The sequence below is a fragment of the Solea senegalensis genome, linkage group LG18 (genome assembly GCF_019176455.1).
Source record: "Solea senegalensis isolate Sse05_10M linkage group LG18, IFAPA_SoseM_1, whole genome shotgun sequence".
Taxonomy (NCBI): domain Eukaryota; kingdom Metazoa; phylum Chordata; class Actinopteri; order Pleuronectiformes; family Soleidae; genus Solea; species Solea senegalensis.
This window is the reverse complement of record NC_058041.1, coordinates 304,434-318,095: the sequence shown is the minus strand read 5'-3', so window position 1 is coordinate 318,095 and position 13,662 is coordinate 304,434. Positions and strand designations below refer to the sequence as shown.

The window sequence follows — 13,662 nt, the reverse complement described above, 5'->3', positions numbered from 1 at the left end:
AGGTGTACAAACTTTAGTTTCTTGAAGAAAAAGATTGTGTAACAGGGAGATAAACATGTTCATAGACTTAAGCAGGCATATCAATTTTTAAGTGAGGCTTTTGTTAAGTGGCTAAAATGTAAGATTCTCTCCACTGACACTTCAACGGTTCACGGCCGGTGTCAACAAAGTGCCGCTCAGTTAGCAGCCTCAGTGGCGGAGGAATCGACCGACCTTACAGGCGACCACAAAGGAACCAGGTAGCATTCAACAGCAAAACACCGCCTCGGCCAATCAGCCACCAGCTCATGTGTTGCCAAAACAGCCAATAATCCGAGGCCCACAGTCAAAGGGTGAGTGGACTCATGGGGTGAAAGACAAAGGAGGACGTGTACGATACAGCAAACAACAGAAGTCATCGTTTATTATGGGTATTTATGGTGCACTAATCCAGCCTTTCTCTACAAGATGTGATGAAACAATTTTATACAGTTTAGTGATGTGATGGTTCGTTTGAGAAATGACACGCCTCCTGAAGTCTACAATATCCTCATGTTACATATTTGTACTTTCCTGTTCATCAGCTGGAAACTGAAGTTTGCGACACCGTTAACTAGAGAAAATCAGCATTTTTAGCTGCTGCTGCTGCTGCTCTACTGCTTTTTACTTTTAAGATATCACAGACTTAACCAGGCGTAGACTTTGTTATGTTAGCCTGGTTCACAGCACTAACTAAAAATGTCAGTTCCCCCAAACCCTTAAACTTTCCCTTTAAACACAGATTCCAGAGCATTCCACCAGCGTCTGTCCCTCCAGCTGTTGTCATGTTAAGACAAACGCTCTAAAAGGTATGTGGACGATGACAAACGACAAACACGTGAAGCGAAGTGAAAGCAGACTTCTGGAGAGAGAAAAACACGACTCCTGTCACAAATCTAACGGCAGAGGTCAACAGAAGACGCAAAATACAAGACAAGCAAGACAAGCAAGACAAGCAAGACAAGCAAGGCGGGTGATTTAGGAGCGTTTGGAGGACCAGACGCAGCGAGCGAGACACGACATCTACACGACAACAACGTTCTCTTCACATACGTGTAACGGACACTAAGTGATGGTGGAGGAACGTTTGAGGGATGACACTCCAGAGCAGCCTTAAGGTTTTCTGTTGTTTATAAAGAACTGTCTGTCTGACTGTCTGTCTGTCTGTCTGTGAGGAGACTCCAAACTTCTGCTGAGCTCGAGGTTCCAGGTATAAAGTGTCATCGTAAAACTATGTCCAGCTATAGTTGAGAGAACAATATGACAGTGTGTGACGTTGAAAGAAAATGGTTTTTTACACATTTTTTCCCAGAAACTTGATTTGGTCATCGATTCATCGTTTTTTTTCCCAATAGTTAAACCAGGTTCCTCTGATTTTAGCTTCTTAAATGTGAATATTTTCTGGTTTCTTTGCTCCATATAACAAATAAAAATCATCATTTTCGAGGTTTGTCACAGATTTTCAACAACAAACAAAGAAAATGTGACAGATGAAGTCAAAGTGGTTTCGATAGCTTCTCTTTCTTTAGTTTCAAACATAAACTGTTAGTTTAAGTCTTTCAGAAACAAAGTCAAAGTCGCAGCAGGTGTAACATGTATGACATAACTCGTATGACATGTCTCATGTCCCAGAGAGACATGAGACATGTCAGTGAAACAGAATGTGCAAAAATGAAAAAGCCCAGCAGTGACACACCTGAGTAGGAATGTAGCAGCAATCATTAATTATTCTTATAAACTGCACCTGGAACTTTCCTGCTGAGAAAAGAAAGCTGAAACACAAGAAAGTTAAGTCGTTATTACTTTAAGTCTTTGCCTTTTTAATGAATTTTATTATAAATCCCAAAACATCTGCATGTGTTAAGTGTACCCTTAGACGTGTGTTTTTAAAAGTGACTTTAATTCTCATTAGGGACCTCACAGTAACCCTTTTTTCTCTGTCCGATAAAATCATTTCAGACGTTTTAATGATTTCTTTGTTTATATGGATCAAAGAAACCAGAAAATATTCACACTTAAGAAGCTGAAACAATCAGAAAACTCATCTTAATTCCTTAATAAAAAAAACACTCAAACCGATTAATCGATTGTCAAAATAGTTGACAATAAATTTAGTAATGGATTAATAATCGAGTAATTGTTTCAGCCCTAATGACGACGCAAGATGAAAACCTCTTTAAAGTAATGACTTTAAGTACGGGGGGAAAAAATGACTTTTTCTAAGCCAACAAAACCAAACTATTTAATTTTTATTCAAACTAAAAGGCAATATATTCAATATCTAACATTAATCCCTGCTAAATGTGACATACTGGACATAATTTAAACAATAACTATTATTGTATGCACATTTAATGCACCTTTTAAATCCTCTAAAGCCAGTAATTACACCTGACAACCATCTACAAAACTAAAACTGCGGTATGCGAGTTTCCTCCGGTGGTACTTGATATAAAAAAAGTTTGTGAAGGACCGGCCTAAAACTACATAAAAAGTAAAGGTATTTTTTTGATTATACACTTATACAAACAAATTAATGACAAGTATATTCAATTTCTACCATTAAACCCTCTGAAATGTGACATCCTGGAACACAATTTAGACGTTTCGGCTACAAACATAAAAATTCCTCTTCACGTGTCCAAATCGTACCTTCTTTTTCTTCTTTCTTTTATTATTATTATTATACAAAGTTGAAGAGTGTGTTTACATCAGGTCGGGGTGTCCACCAAACAAACAGCTCCACAAACTGAGATGCACAGAAATGTTTGTTTACTAAGTCACGGGTGGGGAATGCAAGCTGTTTAGGGGCCGGCCTCTGTTGATACGCTTGTTTGTGTATGTGTGTGGCCGTGAACACACACACACACACACACACACACAGTACGTACGTACGTGTATACAAACAGTATTTACTCCAAACATGTGTGAGCACTCCAAGGCCACCGTGTGTAAACTCTCCGCATGAAAACCAATTTAGCGTAGTAAATATGAAATGGTGAAATGTTTATGCAAATGTAATTAGCAAACTAATGGGGGCTCTCGCAGGGAACAGATATTGATCGAGAACATCTGCTCGATTGTGTGAGGTCATCGCATTCTCAGGCATTCAACGCTCGCGTTACAACATTACAACACTCCCGACGTCTAATCAGGCACAGTTAGCAGACTTCTGCCAAACACACACACACACACAAGTTACAGAAACGTACCCTCACTCATCACTCCATCACGTCTGTGTCCACCATCATCTGACAAGTCTCTAGCCTTAGCTAAAGCTTTAGCTTTACAAAAGAAGGAGAAAACGGATATTTTAGTTCACCATCAAACTTGAGGTTTAGCTAAAAGCTTAGCTTCACAAAGCTAAAGCAAGGACAAAACTTTAGCTTTCACAAACTGCCTGTTATGTCTACTATCATACTTTAGCTTTAACTATAACTTATAAAGCAAAAGCAAGCCGTTTGGTCCACCATTTTATTTGAACTAAAATATTAGCTTTACTATCGCCTTAGCTAAAACCTTGCCTTTAAAAGCTAAAGCGAGGACAAAGCTGACTGTTTCATCATATTTTAATAAAACTCCCACTTTAGCTGTAGTTTTAGATATGTCTGCCAAGTTTAGCAGCAAACATGTACTCAATTTGCTTTTCATAACGTTTTATGATTCTTTCCACACACACAACAGTCTCTGGGTAAGCTAATAGGAACCACAGCATGGTAAAAAACTGCCAAAAGCTACAAAAAAGGAAGAAAAAGATGATAAATATTTCTCTGTGGGTTAGTTTCACTTAACACTTGACACACAGTTTGTTTAATACAGTGGAAATATTCAGTTTAAAATGGAGAAAATGGACTAAAACGACATGTATATATTTTGCTCTACAGTGTTATACATATTTTTTTGATTCTCTATTTTTAATCTTTTCATAGCGACTCTGGATGTGATCAGAAAAAAACAACTCACAATCCACTTTAGAGTTTATTCTATAAACACTGTGTCCTATTGTTAACATGTGTACGTTGTTGTGTATGGCAGCAGACGTGATAGACATCGATGAAATCAATTTAACTGTGGCCAGATGGTCGTGCACATTCCTGTAACGGCAAATTTCAAACACACACACACACACACACACAAATGAATCCTACACTCAGGTCCATTAGAGTTGGAAGCGAAAATCTCCGCAATGACAAAATCTGTATTTAATTACTATGCCAAATATGCTTTTAAAGCGCGGCTGAATTAGCCGCCCTGTCCGTCACCGCGTTCACGGGCACTGAAATCATGTGAGATTAAAACATAAAAACATTCAAAAGGGTCTTAATTTCACAACTTGATAGCATCGTGGCGCGCGCTTTTCACCTGTGCTTTTCACAACAAGCTGGAGTAGACTAAATATTCTTGTCCTTATTGATCAATTATTCCTTGATAACCGTTCATTATAATTTAAATCAAGTGATCTAGAGAGAGAACTAGACTTCAACTCCTCTTCTCCCACAGTGTTTCTATTTTAGGGTCCCACTTATTTTAAACACATTTGAGCCAAATATAATGTTCCTTACTTCCGTTACCGCCATTTCTGTAACACCTCATTTTATTTTGCAGAGCTAAATCAGCCATTTCCGAAGAGATTTGATTGATACATGAATCACAATATCCATTTTATTTAAAATCTATGTGTAAGAAATGCCAAGTGGAGTTTAATACAAGTACTACTACTAACAACAATATTGGTGTAATCCTGCATAAATTGAAAGACAAAAACTACAAGGAGCTACACTTAAACCCTTTTCCATAACATTTATTGTATTAAGTCATAGGTTTATGACTTAATACAATAAAGTTCTGACATGAAGCTACTTTAAGTAAAGGCCAGGAAACATATCTGATCAAATTTTACTTGGCGACCCAAAGATCCTGGAAATGTGATTCCTGAATAATCTGTCCTTGATTCTGTTCCAGACTTTGACCAATCACGGCAGAGTTCAGAGAAAGACAGGGTGCTTCCTATTGGCTTGGCTCTGCGAAGCAGCTGCACACATTACATTACATTACATTACATTACATTACATGTCATTTAGCAGACGCTTTTATCCAAAGCCACTTACAATGGGTATGAGCACAATCAGCCAGGGGTGGAATTGAACTTGCGACCATGATGTCTTTCGCACACAGGGTAGTGGTCTTAACCACTGAACCACTCCACCCCCACAACACACTACACACAGACCAGTAGAAACAAGCGTCTTCTGCAAAGCAAAGAAGGACAAAGATTCCAAAAGAAATGAAAGAAAGACACAGAGAATTGTCCAACAGGACCTGGGTTTCAGGTGACGTCTGTGATTATCTGGGTACAAAACGTCAAAATTAGGATTTTTGTGGTTGACGACCAGTTGGTACCTTGTTGTGTACTTCCTGGAAGAGGACCTGCTACCAGCTACTGGTGGTAGGACTCTTTCTAAGGTGAGTCCTTAACTTTTAGGTGTCCAATATATGTCTGTTTTTTTTGGTGTCCTTTGCAAAGTCACCTGCCAAGTTTGATGCTCGTCATGAAGACAGTATATCTGTTGTATTTCTACATATATCTCTTACATTTCTTATCCAAACGACGTCAAAGTCTTCACTGCACACACCGGTGCTCTTAGTGAGTCACCTTCCAAGATTGAAGCCTGTCAAGCCAACTGTTGGACAGTTGTGTGATTAAAAGTCCCAACACACTGCACCTTCAAACAACTGGAGCAAAACATTTTCAAGAAAACGTCATTACATCACGACGTTTCATCACCGAGAATATTCCAAATAGCTGGAATAACTTTCTGAGGAATACCAACCGCATGAAGTCGCACTGATCCGTCATCAGGACCCATTTTCATGTCGCAGCTATTCCAGCTGTGCAGGCTTCGTTTCAGAGCGTTTTTAATTTAGGGCTCGTGATGATCTGTGGCTGGACCCTGACAACAAAACTACCTTCAGATTTATTCACTCACTTATTTGTACCAAAAAAAAAGAAAGAAGTGAGTCTGTCTTTTATCAACGTGACTGATCAGAGAGTGGATAGAGTTGACTTTATTGATCTTTTCATATAAACTCAGCGCAGGCTAAAACAATCACTTTCTACCAAACTAAAACCGGTTTGTGTCGTCTACTGCTCGTATTTAAAGCAACATTATCCCAAATCTGAGGCTTTGAAGTCAAAGTGAGGGCGAGAAAAGAAGTGTTTACACAGAATGTGAAGGTCGGGAACGCGTTGAGGTTATAAAGGACTGTAATGGTCTCAGGTCGGGAGCGTGGATTACATGGATCTCATGAACTCAATCCCTTTAAGCCTTGTCACAAACCCAGCAAAGTATTAAAGTGATTCCGCCGCAGGAATTCATAATGACATGTTAAAACCGTTCTGTGCACAGCAGCAGAATAACGTCATTACAGTTTGCTGAGGTGTTGCTTCAAACGCCAGTTCGGTTTGTACCTTGATCTTCAGATCTTTTTTTTTTTGATGCTTCATTCCCAAATATTTTCACGCGGTACGTCAAAAATCAGGTGTCTTGAATTTGGCGGTCGGTGACCATATTAGGCACCAGAGTGCTCCACCGCTCACCTTCTTCAGGGGTTTAGTTTTTGATTCCAAAATGCTTTGATTGCACCAAAAGATTAGAATCAGAAAATGGTTCATACCAGGGTAGGAAATTAGTGAGGACTCGGGGCAAATTAGTCTTGAAATTTGGATGATGTGTGGCTTTTAAGTGACCGCCACCTCCTGGTTTTGAATAATCGAACCAGACTATTTCAGGTAAAGATGCAGAGATGTTCTACAGTCCATGTCTGCTAAAACTACATCTACAAGACTATATTGGGAATTTCAATCGCAAATTTTGCATTGACAAATCCAACTTTCACCTCAGTGACAACTGACTAGAAGTTAAAAGAGCGTGGTTATATTTTAGCGGAGGTTTTAAGCGACACACTGAGTGTATAGTCAATTTCCTTGTAAAATAGTTTGTCAAACTTGCTAAAAACGGCTAGCTAGACATCAACTCCCAATCTTGTAGGATTGCAGATGAAATAAAGGTACAGTTTATAGGAGATAAAAGTGGTTGTTTGGTGTGTGCTTAAAAACAAAAACTACAAATCTAGGTCTATGAGTCTATGAATATGGGTCTGTCATTATGGTATTACAGTCACAAATACAGTCAAGGTAAAGGTAATAATAATAAACATGCATTTTCACATGTACACTACAGAAAAATATAAATGAATACAATTATAAAAACATAGAATATACAGTATAGACATTAAAAATATATGCTGCACATGCTGGTGAAATTAATATTGTCTATTGGGATTAGATTACACACTGATCCTACAGTATGTCTTGTTTTAAATTGTAATAGTAGTGGAGTTGACATTTAAATCCAATCTAAATGGTAATAAAAAGGTCTTAAAAAGTCTTGAAATTCATTTGTATTACGTAATACAAGTACAATACAGGAAATACAAGTATTGTATTACGTATAATGTAATACTCGTATGGCGTAATATGAAGTGTTTGGGAAATACGTCATTTCTTCTGTCAGGATACTCATGATTTCCCAAACTGGACAGAATCACCCTAGAAATTAATCTCGATTAAAAAAATATGTTAAATAAATAAATCAACTGATTTTCTCTGGTATGTAGAAAACCCTTCACTTGACACGTACCTGTATGAGCTCATCACATCATCTAATTTGACCTCGTTCCTCTTCCTCACTCTTCTTCTGTTCAATCCCTAAACGTACGTCGTTTACTCCTCTGATGTTTTTACCTGACTGTGCAGCTGTCACTCCCCGTCTCTGACACACACACACACACACACACTGTGCGTGCTATGTTATGTAAAAGCTAACGTTGTGTGATATAAAGTTGCTGAGTCAGCAGTGACAGATCTGATGTTCACTTTGAATTTTACGGCCCGTGGAACAATAATACAACACGACCGTCGCGCTCCTCCACGGACAAACAGTTATCAGTACCAGACTTAAAGTTAGGTGGTCCATGTAAGAGAAAAAGAAAGACTTAAAACTTAAAGGCTTTTAGGAAAACGCTGGACGACTTAGAGGCAGACACATCTGTCTCTACATGTTTTTATGATTCTGTGGGGTTTTATGATTAAGATTGTGATCGTGAAAATTGCATATTTGATTATTTTATGTTTTTGTACTGTATGTATGGCTGCTGAACTTCTGTAACTTGAAAGAGACATTTTTTAATCTCAATGTGATTAAGTAAAGGTTAAATGAATAAAAAATAAAATAAGTAGACTTTGAAAACACAGTGGTGGAACCAGAGGGGGGTTATACAGAGGATCAGGCCTTAATTTTTTTATTCTGCTTCATTTTATTTTACCTTTTTACATCTAGGAAACATTTATTTAATGTCAGAAAAATAATGGACATGTGACCACAGGTCATTAATATCAATAATATTGATTGCTTTTACATGTTTATGTTCTTTGTGAGTAATTATCCAACTGATGTGTAAATACAGTAACTCTGAAACAATCAGGGCAATTCAATGGGTAAACAAATGAATTTTATTTTACAAAAAAGGAATCCATTGTGCTAACTAATGTATTTTAACTTGACACATCTTTAATTTCAAATTTGGTCTTTTATTTGTTCTGAATTTCTATATAAGCCTCACGCACACGCTCCACTCCATTTCTACATTTTTGGTGTATTTAGTACAGCGTCACATACAGGCCTAGCTTAGGTACTACAGAAGTCATTTTAGGTTTTTTTGTGTGTACACAAAGACATTTTTTGAAACAATGCTGTGTTCATGGACAACTTTTTAAGAGCGAAAAATGTACAATATCTTATATAAAAGTTGTGATTCTGTATGGATAAGACTTTTGGATGTTTTTCAGTGGAGTTCTGGCCAAGTTGAGCAGCTACAAGGACAGAAACTCAAAGTTTGAGACAGAAAATAAACCTAAAATCTAAAGATAGTTCAGGATTTTTGTGTGGCTGTATGGTGTGCTAAAGGTGCGACGATGACAGAGAAAACACATCGAGCTGATTTTTATAAAGTCCAACAAAGAGTCTTTGGATTCGAATTTTGCTTTCCTTTTAAGTGATTGGACGTCATTACGACACTTCTGCTAGAAAACTACAACAGAACGTGGACATGTTTTTCTCCGTCGATCTGCATACGTCATGCGGATCAGTGGTCGGATTGGTTGTAGGTCTGTCCCATCCCACAACCCATTCCTGACGTTGGACAGGCCAAAGATTTCTGCTGTGTATATGGGAGCCTCCGTGTGTTTAGGAAAATCGGTGGTTCAAGTTTGGCTCTTGTGGTTTTTCACGCCCTCCGCTTCACCCCTCGCCGACAGTTCACGCAGCTGAATGCCACACAGGCCGTCGGCGTGTTACTGCCTCTCTCTGGTGAATTAGCACTCGGGACACATGGAACCACATGTGTCCAATTAGAGTTCCAGTAAACTCCACTGGCACAGGCATCCCACATCATTTTGGGGGCTCTGCTTTGCTGAAACGCAGCCTATGGCTTCTCCTATGATGTCTAATTACGCTGCGAGGACACGAGTAATTGAAATAATAAGTAATGTGTTTGGATTTTTGCAGAAGTCGGTCCAGATGTAGAACATCTGTCTGGGTCCCGCACTTGTTTCGTTTGTTACTCTACATGGTGTTGTGAGAGCGGCTGTCAGTATTTGTTCATATCTCTGAGGCTTGTTTTCAATGCACATAACACAAAGATTATGTTGTTTACCAGCTCTTAATAAACCACAAACTGTCCTTCCAGTGGTCACTTCTGCCATGGACGTGAAAGTCGAGGTTCTTAAAGGGATAGTTTGGGTTTTATAAAGTGGGAACACAACATTTTAGTAAAACTAATATAGGACACCGAATATATTGCCTGTTTGAGAGTAAAACATCCTTAGAATATTGGTGCTTTTCCATTAAACAGTTCTAGCACGACTCGGCTTGACTCTACCTGGTACCTGCACTCAAGTTCATAGAGGAAATCTGCGATTTTAGGGACACCGGAGCTGCTGGTATACTGCTGCCTAGTTTGGTTAGTTTGTGCCACTGAAGTAAATCCAAGTATACAAAGTGACACAGACGTCAGTTTACAGTTTAAAAAGGCTGTGTGACAGCGGCAAAGCATATTTTTAACCCTTAGGCTTCACTTTTATTTCACTACTCTCTTAGTCATTAAAAACAAAAAGGTCCACTACCAAAAAAGTGCTGTAAAAACATTACAGATTGATATTTTATCACTTATTTTATAAACAATGTTAGCTCTGCTCAAAACTATCAAACATTAAATCATTTTGAGGATTTTAACCCTTCAAATGGCAGTTTGATGACATAATTGCACTGTTATTGATGAAAAAAAACACAAAAACATTGTTATTTTCTATATAATGTTTCCATATAATATAATGTTAAAGATTAGCCAAAATATTGACTTTGATGCATCGGCACTTTTTGTGTAGCATCAGATTTAAAATGTACTACACTCTTAAGTTATTAAGGACAAAAATGTACCATTAAGTCCCATTAAAAACACATTTTTTTTTAAAGATAAAGTGGATTTAAACAGGTGTAGCGTTTATTTTCTTTGTAGGTGAAATGTCCCTTATGTCCTCAAGAAGACAATATTTTGGTAGACCTCAAAGAATTTCCAGAGGCATTTAAAATGTAAAGTGACATACAGCGACATCCAAATGTTATCATCGTGACTACACTTTGACTAAACGCACATATCAGTCGTGGCTTGTTTGCATGTCGCTCCACAGAGAAACCACACTAATGTCCAGTAAAAGAGACGCAGAACACATGTGAGTGTTAAGTGAGGCTGAGTGAGTCGTGAGGGAAACCAAAGGAGTGCGTTATCAGCGCAAGATAACAGGAAACACATTAAAGCAGGTACGACGGGACAGTGGAGCCATTACACATCAGTGTGGAGGTGAAATTAGCAGGTTAAAGTGACCACCAGTGCACATTATCAAGATGAGTTTAGAGCACGGAGCTCTTTGAAACACGAGCACAGCACTCAAGGCCGCGTCCTGACGACTGACAGCATAACTGAGCTATTTAAATGATTTGTCTCCTGCCGTTTGAATCATCTGTCTCCCAGTGAAACTAGACACTTGGCCTCTCAGCCAGTGGCCTGTTGTCAAAAATATACAAAGGAAAAAAAACACGCACAACTGGCTGTAAATGTATCTGAGATCTCCTCTGTCGTTCTGAGGAGAAACACGAGACGCGGTGAAGATGTTCCTTCAGCTCGGAGGAATTTACACTAAATCATGAAATCATGACAAAACGTTCCAAACACTGGTTCAGTCATCAAGAGACAACTGTGCTGCTCAAATTCTGGTTATTTGTAAGATTGAATTGAAGATTGAATGACTTTATTCAAACACACATTCACAAGAGCTGTTAAGAAATGAGAATAGAATAAAAATAATAATAATGTGAATAACCTTAAAGAGGACCAATTCTGGGTCAAGATTGGATAAAAAGTGGAAAAAGTTTCTCTAAGGTTTAGAGCCTAAGTTTATATTATATTTTATATTTAAGATTTTCATCCACTGCTGCGAACATTGGACTTATTGGAAGTTAGATCAGTGGGATGAGTAGTCAGCGACAGACTGAACGTAAGCGATAATTTAAGATTTCTAAAATGTTCATGTTTTCTCCTTTTTTATGACAGGTGGTCTAATAATTGTGTTGTGTGCAAATATGTGTAAATATCTTCCATCTACTCCAGTCGAAACATTTCCACCCGTCCACCAATCATGACATTATTTTCCAGTGCATGACATTTTAGTCCAGGTAATTTAGTGTTCAGTGTAGTTTCTAACACACTTATTCACATTTTTCCTTTCATCGATACGCCAGCGTTTCCACCTCCCTCAAACATGAAACAGTATACGCGATTATTTTTTTATCATTTTGGTGAAAATGTTCTGTGTTCCTGTGGAAAATATGCGACTCACGAGCAGTGTTTCCACCCCCTGGTGGGCCCTGAGGGTTAATGCAGGTAGGATGTGAGAGGTCATAAATGAGAGGTCAAAAGTGATACATGTGATTTTTTGGATATTATCAGATTTTACTTTTTCATGTGTCTGATATCGGGCCGATACTGACCAACACCGATTCACATCCCCGCCGGACTCATTTGGGTATCGGTATTTACAGAGTTTGTGATCTCGGACACATGGCTCATGGCTCTGTATGGCATGGTCCCATATCTATAGTAGATCAAGTTACACACTGGGGCTTTAAAGTGTGACCTGGAGGGGAAGAAAACAAACACACATCTTCGCTCTGCCTTCACACCACGACGTCTATAAAAAGAACATGTCAGCCCTGCTGTGTGTGTGTGTGTGTGTGTTTTATCAGTGAAACAAACACACACTGCTGTGGCCTCATGTTTCCTCCGTGTACGACACTTCACTTATCAGCTGCTCTAAAGCTCCGGCTTCAGTTTCCGCTTCCTCATGCCGGCCACTCTGACTCCGCAAGAGGCCGAAGCAAGTGACACAGCAAGTGTCAACTTCCTCACACACAGAGAAGTCAAGGTTTTTGCCCCAAATCCACGACCTTTGGTGCCTGTTCCTCCGTCTCAGAACCGCGTCGTGCCCCCTACTTTTGAGTGTGCACCAACCAGTGCTGCTGCAATCACGTTATTAATGGGAGAAAGCAGATTGTTTGGATATCATATCCCCCATGATAATTAAACCCAAATGTTTTTGGAAACCAAAGCTTATCCAGAACATGATTATTGGCTGCGTCGCACATGAATTGATTTCCAGCGCAAGTAAATAAACATGCAGATAAGAGAGAAAGGAAGCCCGTTTTTCCCAAAGTTTGACCACATCACGAGCGCGAGAGTCACCTGACATCGCGTACACGTACGACATCATCACTCTCGGCACCACACGGCACATGGCATGAGGTGCTCTTTGGCTCTGAGCAGCCATCGTCTTACACAAACAAGCAGAGCTCTAAACCTCAACATTTAGTCTCATAGTTTCACTCACCACATTCTCTTTTTTTCTTCTTCTTTCTTTTTTGTTGCTGCGGCCCGGGCAGCTGCTTTCCATAAACAGTAATTGGATTCACTTGTTTTAATTTGCTTCACTACTGTAGGCTGCGTCCATAACTCACTCCGGATACATGAGGAACATTTCACGTCCAATTTCCTGAGCGGTGATTACACAGAAGGAGGAGAAGAAGAAGAAGATGAAGGAGTGTCCTCCTCGCACCCCAACAGCTCCCATATCCACAAAACTGTGAAGCATGCAAACTTCACACCATCACCATCACCACGGTCACTGTGCTGGTTTTGCATTAATGCAGACGTGACAGTGACTTCCTTCCTGCTGCTGCTGGTGTCACTATCAATGGAAACATCTCTCTCTCTCTCTCTCTTTCCAAGTCGATAATGACGTTCAAATACAAACTCAAACTCGAGAAATTCAGCCTAGCCAGATGTTTTCTGCAGCCAGTAAACAGCAGCTGATTAAAATAATAATAATAATACTAATAATAAAATAACTGAGCCTGAACAGAATCTGAGGTACAAGCAATACAAAATAATTTTGGTCATGTACTTAGTTTTGTG

General features: G+C 39.0%; 1 long non-coding RNA gene across 1 annotated transcript in view; it reads right to left on the bottom strand.

Moving 5' to 3' along the window:
- The window catches only part of LOC122759551, an 85,430-nt gene extending 72,063 nt beyond the window's left edge, over positions 1–13,367 (bottom strand). Inside the window, exon 1 of the long non-coding RNA XR_006358273.1 lies at positions 13,079–13,367. This is a non-coding gene — a long non-coding RNA (uncharacterized LOC122759551). The remainder of the gene's footprint in view (positions 1–13,078) is intronic.
- Between the last annotated feature and the right edge of the window lie 295 nt (positions 13,368–13,662).